Raw genomic sequence first — 16,729 nt, forward strand, 5'->3', positions numbered from 1 at the left:
GATTTTTACAGCCCTGTTTTAAACACCAAGAAAAAGAAATTACATAGAATTTCTTAAATAAAGTCATAGGGTTGGGAGAGAGGGAGATCATTCCAGAAAAATTCAAGGTTCTGAAAAGTAAAATTGTTTGCAATAATATTATCAGAAGAACTGTCAGGTTACTTCCTTGTATTAAAACATTTTAAAAATTAGAAAAAGTTGTAACAATGAAACTAAAAACAGTCAGAATTCCATTAACCAGATATAGTACATTTTCTGTAATAAGTGTACAATAGGGAAGTAATATACTGCATCCAGTTTATTCCATGTAATATAGTAGAATAATATTCCCATTAATTTTGTTTTCTTGGGAAATCTGACTTTCCATACCTGAGAAGTACCTATTATGTGGTTGATTTTAACACTGGTTTATTGCTAAAATTGTCATTAGTAATTTATTGCTATTATAGCATGACTGATAGCTTGTGTCTATAAAACTAGCTATTCAGAAAGCTGAAATCTAAGGATTGTAGTTCAAAGTCAGACTGGGCTGAAAAGTCTGTGAGAGTATCCCCAATCAACCAGCAAAAAGCTGGAAATAAAAGCTGTGCCTCAAGTCATAGAGTACTAGCCTGAGTTAAAAAGCCAAAAGGGCGCTCAAGGCCCCAAGTTCAGACCCCAGAGGACTAGCACGTGCACACACACACACACACACACACACACACACACACACACACACACACACAAAAATAATTTATTGCTACTATATATAACACTGTGCTTTAAGATTATAAGCGTCTTTTGTTCTTCAATTTCCTTACAGCCTGGGCTGTTCGTAAGTTCCTCTGTGCATAAAAACTGCCAATTTTCCTACTAGGACTACCAAGAAAATATTACCAGCTGACTAAGGCATTTGTCTTAGAAAAACATCACAGAATTTTCTTTCAGATATCCTTGATAATGAAGGGGGAAAGGAGATGGAAAACAGGTCCGATTTCATGTACTTTATACTTTGCCTGAAAATGCACAGGCACAAATCCAAATTCCTAGACACAGTGGGTGGCTTTGGAGGGCTATTTTTACAATAACCAAGTTGGTTCACTTTTCCTTTAGACCAATTGGAAGCTTAGATGAATCCGTTTGCTCCTTCTCCATTAGTCTGAGACACTGGATGTGTGTTCTAGTATCTACAGACTGCTTTTCTTTATACAAATATGAGTAAAGATATAGACAAGACATAGAAACACCACTCATTTTGTTCAACCCTTAAGTTTGCCAAGCCCAGAGGAAAACAAAAAGCATGGTTGGGCAAAAAGGCAGAACTGAGATCCAGGAGATTTGGTGGTATGTTAAGACAGTTGCACGCCCAAAAAGGATTTAGATAGTTGTAGCAAAAAATAAAAAATGCAGCCATAATCAAGAACACAGATGAAGATGGCTCAGTTCAACAGTCTGTGGGAGGGACCAAACTCTGTCCCCATTCTGTACCTCTTCTGAGGCAACTTATCTACAGCTGGAAACTTTCATGAGACTACAAACTGATCTCTAAGGAAAACATGCATGGTAAGCCGACCAAAACCTTCAGTGAATTGCTGTCTGTAATTCCGGGCTGTGGTTCACACAGGTTGGAGTACATTATCATTGGACCTCACAGAAAGAGGGCCCTGCTTATCCCCACACACCTCCCACTTAGCTTGGGTTCCTTCGAGCCCAATAGAGATCAGAGTCCTTCCCAGTAGTCTTCGGGCTGTCCTGCATGGCTCTGAGATGGTGGGCTTCCATGAGCAGGAACAGACACAGAGCCCCGACCATGAGGAAGTGCACTGTCCAGGTGCCAGATGCATGTCTCCAAATAATGTGATGTCTTCCCAAGGAGAAGAAAAACCACAGGTGAAGGGAGGGAGACTTTGAGCTGTCTGGCTGTGCAGGGAGAGAATTGCCTGTGCAGACAATTTGCCCATTTGCCCCCGGAGGCCAGCGGGGTACCATGGAACAGCAGACCACCCCCTGGGGCTATGGGGTGAGCATCCCCGGGAGAAAAGACAGAGCCCAGAATTGGAAAGGAGAGACAGAAGAACGAGCAGGCTCAAGTAGCAGCCTGCTCTCTTGGCTCAGGCTATTGCTTTTTTTTTTTTTTTTTTTTGGCTGACTCTCACTACCTGTCTGAAAGCATTGCAAGGCAGGAAGGAAATTTTTCAAGAGATTAAACTATTATTGTTTCCTGTGTGGCTGTCTTCACTGGTGTATGAAAAAAGGCTTTAAGGGCACTTGAAAAGAGATTTGTCTGAATAGCAGGGCTGTTGGGGCTCCCGGGCTCCCTCCCTCAATCCCTCCCTCCCTCCTTCCAGTCAGGACCTGGCCAATTTCCTCAGGAAAGTGGTTGGTTATTAGGACCGGGATTTCACCGTGGCCTAAATATAATATGTCGTAAAGGTGGATAATAGTGATCTCATCATCAGAGAGAGTGAAGAGTTTATAAAACGCTATTTTTAACAGTTTGGAAGGAAGGGTTAAAAAAAAAAAAACCTCATTTGTCATATTGCCAACGTGTTTTCAATAGTTAAAACCCTCTTTGGCACAACCTGATCGTTCACGCTACCCACTCTCAATAGTGGGTGTGTTTTCTCATTTAGGAAGTTTGTTTGAAAAGCAGATTCACTGTGTTTCAGTGTTTATAGAAAAACACATGAGGGAAGGAAAATACATAAAATGCCTTTCTACCATGATGAGTGACAGGCTCACGGTGACACCTATGTACAATAACCTCGTTTCTTTTTTTCCACTCTGCCTCTGGAGAGAGAGAAGTGACCTGGAAGTATATAACTCAGCTGTATAAATAGCAATGGGTGGAAGGTGTCTGAAAGGACAACATCTAACATGGTTTCGACATGTCCCATCACCAAGAGGTACTCTAAAACATTCCTTTATTATGTTGACAATAGCATAGACTCTATCCACGCTTATAATACTGCCCTTTCTCCCTAGCCACAAACCAACTCAGTTGACAGGAGCAGATGATTAGTCTGTTCTTGAAAGCTCCATTTCCTGCTAAGAGATCACCAAATTCTTTGTACCTGTATTGTATGTAATATAGCTCAGTAACACTGATGGCAATTCGTTATGAATATGTGCTGACTACAAAAGGTTATCGCTGTTGACTGGAGAGCTGGGTGTTTTGTGGGTCCTGGATACAGGCTGGCATCGGTGCATTCTCCAACATGAGGTCTGATATGGGAAGGACTTGGTGACTGAAATGCCATCAAGTGTTACCAACAAGTGTGCCACTGGCATATAGGAGATAGTCTCTGCGGTGCAGTCTCTGCGGTGCTTGAGATGTTGGAAGACAACTCCAGTGACCACAGGAGACCCCATGTTGTGCGGAGTATTCCCCTAATTCCTTCCTTTATTTAGCAAACAATTATAGGATCCTCTAATGCAGCAAGAACACTGGTGACTGGAGTGGTGAATGTGAGTCAGACTCCAGGAATCCTGGCAGACAAAGGAGACTCTTGCACAGCAGGAGATACTAGATATGATTATATATTTGTATGCACTGCTTCCCTGGGGTCAGGGAGAGGTAAAAGTTTTCTCCTACAGGGCCTACAGAAGTGGAGAAGTGACCTGCGTAGGCCCTCTCTCCAAGTCAGTATGAGCTTCTTTGTTCAAGCCTGTAGACTTGAAGCTAATTTCCTCCCCTTTTATTCTTCTTGCACTTAAGAAAACAAACAAACTAGGACGTTGGGGAGAAATCCCATTTGGCTTTTATTGCTGTTGACCTTAAAAGCAATCTAATTTAAAATTAGAAAATAATTTTAAAACATATATATGAGAATAAACATTAAATGCTATTATAAATATCTGCATATTCACACTGCACAGAATTAAAATCAAGTTTAACTCAAAATAACAGCAAAGTTATTGTTGTTAAGTAGGCACTGCCCCATGCAGCTTGTGTGTCCCCCAAAGCCAATCTCCGTTTTTCCATTTAGTAATAGAAGTTCTATTGTATTGGGATTTGGGGGTGGGACAATGCCTGCTCAGCTAGAGACTACATTTCCCAGCTTCCTTTGCAACTAGGGGCACCAATAACTTCAGGTCAATGGTTTTTGGAAGAACACTATTCTGTGTTCCCTTGAGGGGAAGCTACAAGTTAGCTATTATCACTTCTATTATCTCCACTTCTATGGCCTCTTTGGATGTGGGGCTGCATCTTATTCCCTTGGGTGACCCCAGCACCCAGGAAACTTCATCTCCTGGAACTTTTTACCAGCTCTTGTTAACACCAGGGAGGGAGGAAGAATGCGTTACTTGGGTCTTAAATGACAGATAAATGTACAAGGTCCATCTCTGAGGGACCACTTGGTGCTGAGTTGGTCTCACCATCACAGTCTTGTCAGTCTATAACTTTAGTCTCATGCTGCATGGCCAGCCACCAGGGTGTCATACAATGAACTCAATCTCATGAGCCCTATAAATATAAGAGGCAACTTTTTAAAATGCTTTTTCTGGATCCTTTTGTAACTAAAAGTCCCCCTAACTTTGCATCTGTGCCCTTTGATCTGAGCTATTTTTTTTGGCTTCAGGCAACTTTGCAATCACCCTGAGCTTCAAGAAAACCCAGATTCAGTGCTTAAAAAGAAAAAAAGATTCAGTCTGAAAAGCAAGCTGTCCCTTAAACAAGCAATGTCTTCCTATTATTATCTTAAAGCAAACAGCCAAACACTCAGGAGACCATCTAGTTCCTGGTCTGTTCCAGTAACAAAATAATAACTTCTCCAGAACTCCTCCAAAGACTAAAACTCAACAAATGATCAACCAGACCACACCTGTGACTTGGAATTGTTTCAGTTCTGCATGTGTTCTTTATCTCTTGCCCCAATTCTCCCAGTTTAACCTGAAGCCAAGGTCTATACCTCAGGAAATGGCTGGAGATGCACTAAAACACTGTCTTCCAATGGCTGCTGCAGAACTGATCTCCTTTCTCTGCCATCCACCAGACAGAGCAATGCTGTGCCACCCTTCCCCTGCCCATCACCACCACCAGCACCACCACCTCATTTTCTATGGCCCATCCCTGGTGCCTCTGAAGAAGCACAGATATCATAAATGAGAAAAGTGGGAGGAGGAAATTCTGGAGTGGAAGGGTAGTTCCTAGATGCACAGGAGCCATGAGTTAGAGCTCACCTTCCCGAGATCCCTCATGTTTGTGGACATACAGCCCATCGGCCATCAGAAGCATGGTGCATCCCCACTCCCCTCCCAAAGGCAAGCGCATCTCTTTACAGAGACAAAAAAAAATGTATCTTGGACAAGGAGCTTGTTTGGATAAGTCAGTTGTTTCCAAACATCATTTCAGTAGCATTGAATGGATTAAGTGTACATTTCAACTCCTTGGTAAACCCAATACTTCATAAAGCATTTGGAACAGGACAGATGGAAATGAGTGTTCGAATAGGAAAAGAATGTGCAGACATTCAAGAAAGGCTTTTATTTTGTGAACTGACTGAAAAACTGATAGAAAAGTAGAGAAGGGAAAAGACATGTCCCTAGATGGGAAATGTTTGCAGGCAGCCTGGAACTAGCCAGCCAAACCCCAAATAGTCCTCTTCTGTGGTTCTGTGGTCTTTCAGCAGAAGCTGAGTTTTCTGGCTCTGTGTTTATAACCAGACTCCAGTGTGGAATATTGAAAAGAACATGACTACAGAGGCCCTATTTAGACCTTCCTGGCAAGAGCCAGTTTGGAGGCAAAGAGGTGTAGGTCTGTGTATCCTGACAGAGGATTTCCTTACCACAACGTGGAAAACATTCTTCATGTCAAATATGGTTCATAGTCACCCAGCAACACAACGAGTGGTTTCAGAAGCTTGACATCCACTCCAGGCAACTGGAAGCCATCGGACCCGGCCCCCAGTGAGCGGAACATGAGCTAACGCATGGCCATGCCTTGGACAGGGGGTGTGCTGTTGATGAGTGCATAGAAATATCATTACCCAACACTCTTTCCACCAAGGAAAATGTTGTCACCTACTTAGTAGGGGATGGAGACCTGCCCAACCATAAGCAAAGCAGCAATAGTAACTCAACCTCAAAATGCCTTGAAAATCCCAGCTGCCTTTTCAGAAGGAAGATCGGGACAGCCCTCGTGTGAGCCGGCTGGCGGGAGTGGCCAGCTGTGGCAGCATTTTCGACTGAGATCCTACACGAGGCTACTTATTTATTTCCTAGGAAGGTAGGGGCTTTCGATGCAAAGCTTCTATGATGTAGGAACAGGTGAGGACAGACATCTTGCATTTGAGACTCCATTCTATAAGGCTAGTTCTGAATCTGCTACAGGTGATCTGGGTTTCCCAAAATAATTCTGAGCCTTTCTGAGGTGCCTTGTAACTCCAGCATATAAAAGATAAATCCAGAGAATCACAAAGTTCCTCAAAGTCCATCTATTTTAAAGGCAAAGGATAACCTGCTAGATTCAACCACTCAGAAAGAGATGACACTCTTGTTTCATTCTTCAAAAAAATGTCATCATCAGTTCAAGGTACAGTTCTATATTTTATTAGCCTTTCCTTCTATCCATACTCCTATACCCCTCAAGTCAGTTTCTTTTCTTTTCTCTCTACATGATCACCAATTTATTTATTTTTGTTTTATTTCTTTGCCAACTCTGGTTGTGGGCGTTGTCCCTGAGCTCTTTGCTCAAGGCTGCAGTCTACCACTTGAGCCACAGTGCCTCTACTAGCTTTTTCTGTAATTTAATTAGTGATTAAGAGTCTTGTATACTTTCCTGCCTGAGTTGACTTTGAACTGCCATCCTCAGATCACAGCCTCCTGAGTAGCTAGATTTGCAAGTGTGAATGACAGGTGCTCAGTTCAGTCCCCAAATCTGATTATATATATATGTATGTATATATATTTATATATGTTATTCTTTTTTTTTGTCCATCATAGGCTTTGAACTCTAGGCCTGGGCAGTATCCCTGAGCTCCTCAACTCAAAGCTGTCACTCTACCACTTGAGCTACAGCACCACTTCTGGTCTTCTGGTAGTTAATTGGAGGTCAGAGTCTCATGGACTTTTCATGCCCAGGCTGACTTTGAACAGCTATCCTAGATCTCAGCCCCCTAAGGAGCTAGTATTATAAGCATGAGCCAACGGTACCCAGCTTAAAATAATTATTCTTATTTTCAATTTTTTGGCATTCTCAATCCTGTCATCTAACACCTTGGATCAAAAAGATGTCTTCCAGTTTCTCCTTTCAAACTTACACAAATCCTTAGAAGCTTTTCTGTACTTTCTCTGAGAAATTCAGATAAATGATACTGTGATGTATGGGTAGATTTATTTTTCTGGAGAGCTGGGCAATACTAAGCTAATTTTGAATTTTAGTCATTCGAATAACAGAAGCTAAAGGCAGCAAACTCCAAAATGGTGCTAACAATTTGGTGGCTTCATGCTTAGGAAAGACTGGTTGCTAGTCTGGTAGATTGGGAAATATTTTCAAAACACTTTGTAGTTTTTCCCATAAAGAGGAGTCTATTTTTATACCCCTGTAATCTAGTCCCGTGATTTGCTTTTACAAATAGAAAGCAGCGAAGGAGACATTCAGCCATTTCTCAAACTAAGCCTCCAGAGGCCTTGGGAGCTTCCATTAGTGTGTCATATATAAATCCACCACACAAACAAACCTCCCCACCCCACTGGAAGGTGTATCACCCTCTACCCCAGCCTGGAGCAAGCCAAAAGCCAGCCTTATAATGGAAAAGTCTGGTACAAGCCAGCACATTGATGATGCAGATACACAAGGAAGCCTGGACAAGACCACAAGCTCACACCAGACCAGAAAAGTCACCTGACAGAACCAGGAGCTGAATATTAGGTATTTAAAGCTCTTTGATTTTGTTGTTGTTATTCAGCAAAAGGTAACTGATAGGACTTCCTCCTCTCTACCCAAATCTAGCCTGAATACTGTTCTGTATGCAATCCAACACCAGTGCCTCATTTGCAATCCAGTGAGAGTTCCTTACCGGGTCTAGAGCTAAGGGTCTTGCTGTGCGTCACTATGGAGATGGTAGGCACGAGGGAGACTGTCGAGAGGATGACGTAAGATCGTGCACGGGAAGTGCTTGACCAGGCAAGAGGCGCGCATTCAGGACAGCACTTTGCTCCCCCTCGTCAATCAGTGAACGTTTGTCTCCTCAAGGCAAAAGTGAGAGAGGCGGAGCCATGTCTGCGGTGGCTGCTGTGATGCTCCACCCGGACCCCCTTCAGCAGAGGACTACTTATCCCACCTATCCCCGCTGCAGGCAGGAGTGGCCCTGGGTGGCCTTGAGCGGATGGCACCTGCAGGAGAGGCCTCCGTCATACTCTACCTGACCAATCAGAAAAGGACACAGAGGCTTGGCCACCTCAGGTCCAGTGAAGGACGATCCACAGGACCTGAGACCACGATCCACACCTCCCCCAGGCCACCTGCCTCACCCACCCCGCTTCCATCAGCAGCCATCTCCTTACAAACAGGGACAAGGTGCATTTCTATTACTACAGACATCAAAGCCTGTCCCTGTCTCCATTTTACTTTCCACATCCCAAAAGGAAGGTGGGCAGACCTCTCCATAGTTCTCAATCTCACCAACTGGACAGTCCTTTGGGAGGCACAGAAAGGACTTAAAATGGAGGGACTCAATTAACACTGCTCTGGCACTGCAGAATGCATTGTAATGCTGAAGCCAAACCATCTCTTCCTCTAGTGACAGCCTTCCAAAACTGGACGGTTTCTCTCCATAGGGAGGTGATGGGCAAGACGGCTCGACTTCTGTCATCCTGTCACACTTGGCTCTGTGCTCCATGGCTACATGGAAGCTACAGAGCACCAGTGCAGCTGACCCATCTCTTCAGCTGTTACCTGAGCAACTTCCCACCTGGACCGTTCCCTAAGTCCACTCTGACCCCTAAAACTCCTCCCAGTCTTGATAGGGGATCAAAAAGACCCTTGTGATCAGCCAAGGAAGGCACCAAGGCTTCCCAGAGGAGAAACAGGAGTTGTAATGAAAACTCTATCACACACAATCAGAGAGCAACCATGACTCTCAGAGCCATGTGGCCCTGCTCTGTGAGAGAGCCATCGTTTTCAAGACAGAGAAGAGAACAAGCATGAGGAGGGGGAGGAGGAGGAGGAGGAGGAGGAGGAGGAGGAGGAGGAGGAGGAAGAGGAGGAGGAAGAAGAGGAAGAGAAGGAGGAGGAGGAGGAGGAGGAAGAGAACAAGCATGAGGAGGAGGAGGAGGAGGAAGAGGAGGAGAAAGAAGAGGAAGAGAAGGAGGAGGAGGAGGAGGAGGAAGAGGAAGAGGAGGAGGAGGAAGAGGAGGAGGAAGAGGAGGAGGAGGAGGAAGAGGAAGAGGAGGAGGAGGAAGAGGAGGAGGAGGAGGAGGAAGAGGAGGAGGAGGAAGACGAGGAAGAGGAAGAGGAGGAGGATGAGGAGGAGGAGGAAGAGGAAGAGGAGGAGGAGAAAGAGGAGGAAGAGGAAGAGGAGGAGGATGAGGAGGAGGAAGAGGAGGAGGAGGAGGAAGAAGAGGAAGAGAAGGGAGAGGGAGGAGGAAGAAGAGGAAGAGAAGGGAGGGGGAGGAGGAGGAGGAAGAAGAGGAAGAGAAGGGAGGGGGAGGAGGAGGAGGAGGTGGGGGAAGAGGAGCTGGTGAGGAAAAAATAAAGGAGAAGAGGAGAAGGGAGGGGAAGTAAAAGGAAGAGAAGAAAAAAGAGGAGAGAGGAAGAGATGAGAGGAGATGGAGGGAGAAGAGGGGAAAATAATGAAGGAACACAGGGAAAGGAGGAAAGTGGGGAAAGGAAAGAAAGAAGGAAAGAGGGAGGAAGAGGAGAAAGGAAGAAGAGGGAGGAAAGGGAGTAAAGTGAAGGGAGTGAGGCATCAGGGAAGAGGAAAGGCAGGTGGGAGGAAGGAGAGAAGGAAAATAAATTAAAAAGCATAGATGTGGGTATCGTACTCACTCCTGTAGTCTTAGCTGCATGGTTGGAGACCATCATGAACACAAGAGCTCACGAGCCCCTTTCTCAGCTCCTGTCTGGGCACAGTGGTATATGGTAGGATCTAAGTTCTAGTCCAAACCAGGTCTCAACAGAGGAAGCTGAACACTTAGTGTGTGTCTGTTCTCATAACAATGATGGGGATCCCAAAACTGACCGACAATGGTCCAATCCTTGAACCTAGGCTGGCAGTAAGATCTCATCTGAAACATAACTCAGCAGAAACTAGGGCTGTGGGCATAGCTGGGCAGTAGAGCACCTGCTTAGCAAGTATGACACTCTGAGTTCAAGCCCCGATGCCACCTAAAAATCTGAGAGCTTCTGAACCAACCCAAGACCCATCAACCATGATAGCAGAGGCCATCCAGCCATGCACAGAGGCTGTGCCTCCCTCTCTGTGTGTCCACATACCTCTCAATGGCTTCCCATACCAGAGAGAGATGGGGGAAGCAAGAAAGAGCAGAGACTTGTGGAAAGTACCCTGATACCAGACACCAAGAAAAGACAAAAAAGAAAAAAAGCCTCAAAAACACGCATTAAAGCCTGGTCCCTTTGTCTACAAAGAAACACACCATTTGTGAGATTCAAGGTAAACTTTTGTTCCAGAATGGAACATGCACATTTATGAACATAAATGGGCTCATTTCTCCAAAGGTCTAAGTCAATGGCCCCTACTGTTTACTTCAGAGCCAGTCTCCAAGGGAAAAAAAGAAAGTTTACAAGCTGCTAATGAGGCCTTAGCACCCTGTGAGAGACAGATAGACCTTGCCAGCAGCTGCTCTGGGGGCAATGAGTCCTCATGCCAAGAAGGCAGTGGCTGGAGCCTAGCACCGCATAGACTGCAGGAACTGGCAGCAGCATTGCCCCATAGGTGAAGTTCACATTTTAGCCTCCACTAAATTCCCCCAAAAGGAAGGCAGCGAACGCAAAAGAAATTCATGACGGTCGTCACTGGCTACTGCATATTTTCACCATCTAATACCAGGTCTCCTGTCTGACTTGGGGAAATCCTCCCTTTAGGGAGATTGAGAAGGAGACACAAGGAAGACTGAGTGTCGTGTTCTTTTCTTATTTATTCCTCTAGCAACTACTTCCTCTGACTTTGCACCAGATACTAGTTAAGTCCTGTATGTGCAATATTGAAGAAGGTCTACCAAGTCCCCGACCACCTGCAGTTCTAACTGCACTGGATGAAACCAAAAATAGACCTGCACACACACTGGCAGAATGTCAGCCAGCAGTGGGTGATCTGTAGACAAGTGAGACAGATAGCCACAGAGAGAAGGGAAGGGAAGGGGAGGAGAAGGGAGGAGAGGGGAGGGGAGGGAGAGGGGAAGAGGGAGAGAAGGGAAGGGGACAGATATTAACTGTGATACCAACTAAGTATAACCATGCCACAGTACTGTAACATATATGTAACCACTTAATCTCAATTTAAAAGAAAATGCTTCATAGAACACCAGAGGGGGGGGAGGAAAAGAAAGGAAAGGAAGGAAGAAAAACAAAGAAGGAAAGAATGAGAGAGAGGGAGAGGAAGAGAGAGAGAGAGAGAGAGAGAGAGAGAGAGAGAGAGAGAGAGAGAGAGAGAGAGAGAGAGAGAGAGAGAGAGAGAGAGAAATCAAGGCAGGCAGGCAGAGCCTGACAGATGGGCTCCCCGTGCCTTCTGAGTATCTCCCTATCTCAAGGTCCCATTTGCCTTCCAAGCCAGGATATAGGTACTGGCTTTTTCTTCAAGTGTTGGAAGTTACTGGAAGGTTCTATGTGGTAGAGTGTCTGATCTCTCATGCTTTTGAATGACTCTCTGACTTCTACAGAGAGAACATTCATTCTGGGAAGCAGAAGCTCTGGGAAAGGAGAGGCCAGGTATCTGCAGGAAGGGACAAGAGACTCACATGCACAATCACAATTGGGGAGGACGGAGCGGTCAGGCTGTTAGGCACTGGTGTACAGATTCTGAAAGCGCAAAAGGAACCAAGGATGCTGATTTTGGTTGCGCCAACGTAGTTGGTGGTACCATATTCTAGAATATTCCTACCTTCTCATATACAAAGAGCCTTTTTTTTTTCACCAGTCCTGGGCTTGAGCTCAGGGCCTGAGCCCTGTCCTTGGACTTTCCCAAGGCTAGAGCTCTACCACTTGAGCCTCAGCACCACTTCTGGCTTTTTCTACATATGTGGTACGGAGGAATCGAACCCGGGTCTTCGTGCATGCTAGGCAAGCACTTTAACCACTAGGCCAAACTCCCAGGCCTGCAAAGAGTCCTTTTTTCTTAGCGAATTTCCTGCTTGTCATCCAGAGCAGTGAGAAGTCGCTTGGACAGCTTTCTAGGTAGGATGCGATGGCAGGCCTCCTTGTTTTATGTGGGCCTTTACAGCTTGTCACTTTGAGTGCCCACAAGTCACAAATAAGTTCTGCATGATCTCTTTACTTGCTACATTTTCCATTGGATTGAAATGCTGAGCCTTGCCTCCTACTTGGACGATGAATCTTGCTTGAAATTTGTCTCCCTCATTCAAGACTAATATGGTGTAATCGCATATAAGAAATGAGTGAGAAGTCACTCCCCCAGGACGGAGACTCACTCAGGCTCGGCTCAGAGGAAGCATTCAAGACATAAAGAAACCATTGGGACACAAAAACACCTTGGGTAGAACTAGAAACTGTCTAGTTTTCCCCCAACATATTTACAGGCAGAAGTCGGAATAAGGAAACTTACACAGCCAGCTGTTGTGTTCCAAAGGTGACTTTTCTTCACGTCTTTCAAGGGCACTGAACTTTGGATAAGCCATTAACCAGCTTGATGATTTCATCCACCTAATAAACATTGATGGAGACACTTCTAGCTTCTGAGTGGGGTAGAATGGGGAGCAAATAAACCTGCCCACGTCCCCCAGAGAATCCTGTGGTCTGGTAGGAAAGGTGGCATTAGCGAAGTGATTCTAAATCTGCTTGCCACAAAAGTGCATTGTGGGAAAGCAATCGGGAGCTCTGGGGACAGGCAGGATGAGTGCTGGCTGTCTGGAGACAGAGAGGAACCACCAACAACCAAGGCCAGGAGAGAAGGAGTGGTTCCTGGGGCTCGGAGGAAAGGGGCCAAAAGAAGAGATGCTTATAAGAGAGGTAAGGCGAGAAGAGGCCAAAGAGGTCAGCCAAGGCTAGACCAGGCAGTTAAGATCTTTGAAGTAAGCCTTGCTCATTGTCTATTCTACAAGCAGAGGAAGCTTCTAATAGCTAAGTAGAGAAATGGAGAACTGGGTTTTGAAAGATCACTCTGGGCCCAGGGCAGAAGAAGATGGTCTAGGACAAGAGCACTCCTAGAAAGAGAACGCGGCTGGAAGAAGGGCTGCCATGGGTGGGAGAGCTGGGAGAACAGCTCAGGATTCAGCTGGAGCATGGAGAATGGATGGGCTATGTGGCCACATGCAGGGCTGGGAAAAAGCAGGGGCTGTGGTGGGCAGAGGGATGACAGGGGAGCAGCGATCCCTAGTTCCCTGGCAGAAGCATTTTTAAAAATAAATCTCAGAAGTTTGCAGCAGTATCCATTTCCATTCCTATCCTCAGCAAAGGGGATGCAGTCAAGAAGAGAAGCTACAATGAACGTCAAAGGAATCCATTTCAGAGCCTAGTAAAAGCCAAGCACCAGTGGCTCATACCTGTAATCCTAACCATCCAGGAGGCCGAAATCTAGATATGCACAGTTCAAAACTAGCCTGTGCAGAAAAGTCTGTGAGAGTCCATCTCCAAAACAACCAGCAAAATTCAGGGCTAAAGATAGGACTCAAGTGGTAGAACACCAGCTGAGCCAGTAAGATAAGTGAACACAAACCCCTGAGTTCAAACCCCAGTATGAAGAAAAAAATCCTTGCAGATGTGGAAAATAAAACAGAAGGAAAATCAAAAAATATAACCAAAGGGTCCCCGCTTCATGAGAGAGAGAGAGGTCATGAAGAGAAAAGACTATTGCAGTCAGGGACCCTATGAAGGTTAGAGATACAGTAGCTGGTTGGCCTGGGTTTCTAGCTGGATGGCATTGTTCCAGCTCTTCCATAAAGCCCAGGCAAAGTGGCAACAGAGGACAGACATCCACGCTTGTGTCTGGAAGGGAAATGTACTCTGTGTTGAGGAAAAGCTTTGGATCAAGATCAGCTCAAACATAGAATACTACAATCATACTCTCAACCATCATTGAAAACAAATGAAAATAGCAATGACTGGTGATGAGGTGAAGAGACTTTGCAAAGAGATTCATGTCCAGTGAGTGTGAGTGTGTATGTGCGGGGGCGGGGGTGTGCTCGTGTGCACGCATGTCCTACTTAATGACTGGTCTTTGGACAAGACAGAGCATTTTCTTTGCCAGGAATTTGGCCCAGCCGGGAGTTTGGCCTAATGGTAGAGTGCTTGCCTAGCATGCACGAAGACCCTGGTTCGATTCCTCAGTACCACATACATAGAAAAAAAGCCAGAAGTGGTGCTGAAGCTCAAGTGGTAGAGCTCTAGCCTTGAGAAAGTCCAAGGACAGTGCTCAGGCCCTGAGCTCAAGCCCAGAACTGGCAAGAAAAAAAAAAAAGACAGAGCATTTTCTGTTTACTAAACCTCTGAATGGTGAGAGAACGGAATTTCATTCCAACTGCAGACATTCTCAGCAGTGCTGGCAAATGGTGTTGAAATGCAACATCCATGCAATTTCGTGGAAACATTTACCAGGGAAATTCATGAAAAATTTTGCAAGTGATATGTTAAAACTAAAATTAACCTCTTTGTCCCTCCAGTGTGTCTCAGCCATCTTTGCAGACAAACCTCCCAGATGGAGAGAAAGCAGCTGAGGCGGATTTATCCTGAGAGGTTGTATTGCTTCATGATGGTTTCAGTGAGTGATCCAGAACACCATATCCCAAGTGGCATGTTCTCAAAGGAAAGGTGGCATCATCAGAATGGCAAGTCATTTTTTTTCCAAAGGCTGTAGGGAATGAAATGCAATGGAATAAATCTCTTCCATACTAGCTAAAGGCTTCCCTTTGTATTTTCCTATACTCATGGATATTGTTCCTCCACACAGAGTTAAAAATAGCCCTGTGCCATGAGCTGGTGCTCAAGTCTATAATTATAGCTATTCAGGAAGCTGAGGTCTGAGGATCAAAGTTCAAAGCCATCTTGAGCAGAAAAATCCACGAGACTTATCTGCGATTAACCACCAATGGTTCAGAAGTTGAGGTGCAGCTCACCTTAAGTGAAGAAGCCAGGGGAGAGTGCAAGGCCCTGAGTTCAAACCCCATACCTACACACCACACACACACACACACACACACACACACGCACTATAGATTATTCCATCATTGAGTCAGGGAACAATTTTAAAATGAGAGATTACTTGGAATGTCACAGCAATGAGATACTAATAAAAGCTAGATGGTCCCATTCAGGATAAGGAACGCCAGGCAAAGGATAGAAGAAAGTCAATGGAACACAGCTGGCACATCATTGATTTTCTTGATCATAAACCAACATGATCCCAACCATCTGGATAATCCTAAGCCCAGGAAAGTTGACACTTAAAACTGACCAGCCAGGATGACAGCCCAGAACAGGGCTGAGGGGAAAGCCACAGCCTGTTCCTTATACAATTATATTTTTCTATTTTAAACATTTTTTCCATTTGTTTTTGTTTTTGTTTTTTTGCCAGTCCTGGGCTTGAGCTCAGGGCCTGAGCACTGTCCTTGGGTTTTTTCTCAAGGCTAGAGCTCTACCACTTGAGCCTCAGCACCACTTCTGGCTTTTTTCTATGTATGTGGTACCGAGGAATCGGACCCGGGTCTTCATGCATGCTAGGCAAGCACTTTAACCACTAGGCCAAACTCCCGGCCCATTTTTTCCATTTGTAAATAAAGTATGAATCATGTTGAGTGAGACAAGTCAAGACCAAAGGAACAAAAGGAGCATGGTATCCTTAATATATGGATATTAGATCCAAACAGGACAAGAGCGAGGACTCAGTATTTGGGCACCAAAGTTATGGACATGGTCTTGGAGATAGAAACATAACTACATAGACATAAAAACCTATGATGGGTTATATACTGTATAGACCTGATGTTTTATTACATATACTAATATGTATCTATGACATACAAACCCTCTGCTTAATTTTAATCTATGTGCCAGTCATTGTATATAGAGATTCCCTTCTGGAACACTTGTTTGTTAAACACGACTTTTAAAAAAAAAGAAAAGAAAATGTATATACAGTTTTCTCATCAATATGCGTCATATTATGTGGCAGTGTGAAAAGTTAAAAATGTGAACACCAGACTGAAAAGACAAGGGTTAGCCAAGGAACCATCCCAGGCAGGGAAGTCCGTGATGCTACAACCTCCAACCAACCATCAAAAACCAGAAGTGGAGCTGTGGCTCCTGTGGTACAGCTCCAGCCTTAAGTTAAAAAGCTAAGAGATAAGGGCCGGGAGTTTAGCCTAGTGGTCGAGTGCTTGCCTAGCATGCACAAAGACCCGGGTTCAATTCCTTGGTACCACATACATAGAAAAAAAACCAGAAATGATGCTGTGGCTCACGTGGTAGAGCTCTAGCCTTGAGAAAGCCCAAGGATAGTGCCTAGGCCCTGCGTTCAAGGCCCGGGACTGGCAAAAAAAAAAAAAGTAAAAGATAGTCCCTAGGCCCTGAGTTCAAGCCCCAGCTCTAGCAAAAGGGGATGGGGGAGGTTTGCATATC

This window comes from Megascapheus bottae, chromosome 1 (assembly GCF_031878675.1).
Source record: "Megascapheus bottae isolate mThoBot1 chromosome 1, mThoBot2.hap1, whole genome shotgun sequence".
Classification (NCBI taxonomy): Eukaryota; Metazoa; Chordata; class Mammalia; order Rodentia; family Geomyidae; genus Megascapheus; species Megascapheus bottae.